Source organism: Coturnix japonica, chromosome 26, assembly GCF_001577835.2.
Source record: "Coturnix japonica isolate 7356 chromosome 26, Coturnix japonica 2.1, whole genome shotgun sequence".
In the NCBI taxonomy this organism is placed as follows: Eukaryota; Metazoa; Chordata; class Aves; order Galliformes; family Phasianidae; genus Coturnix; species Coturnix japonica.
The window spans coordinates 321,873-322,584 of record NC_029541.1 but is presented as its reverse complement, the minus strand read 5'-3'; positions in this window follow the sequence as shown (position 1 = coordinate 322,584).

Sequence of the window (712 nt, the reverse complement as noted above, 5' to 3'; positions counted from 1 at the left end):
AAATAAATTTTTATTTATATGTTCAATAACATATTTTTGCGGGTTACTATATGTTGTATTAGGCGAGTGTGCGCTTTTCGGGCTGTGACGAGATAGGTCCATCCCCATGCCATCAAGATGTATACGTTTCCAGTGGGCGTACACAAAGGACATAGGGTATATATACGTGTGTTAGCTTCAATAAATCGCCATTTTACTGCTCATCATATTGGTGTCATATCAGTAATTGGTCAAGCTGCAAACTTCCAGAGAACACTGACAAGATAAAGGTAACAGCTATATCACACACAATCAAAGAATCTAAAATGCATAAAACATAAAGAACCATCACTGGGAATCCTGTGAGGAAGATGTGCACTTTATGGAAGCTGGAATAGTGTGTATTGCAACACCTTCCTGAGAGCGTGCTTGATCTCCCTGTTCCTCATGCTGTAGATAATAGGGTTCAGTGTTGGAGGAACCACTGAGTACAGAAGTGCCACTGTCAGATCCAGGAGTGGGGAGGGAATGGAGGGGGGCTTCAGGTAGGCAAAAGCACCAGTGCTGAGAAACAGGGAGACCACGGCCAGGTGAGGGAGGCACGTGGAGAAGGCTTTGCGCCGTCCCTGCTCAGAGGGCATCCTCAGCACAGCCACGAAGATCTGCACATAGGACACAACTATGAAAACATAGCAGCCTACGTCTAAACTGATAGTAAAAATGAGAAACACAA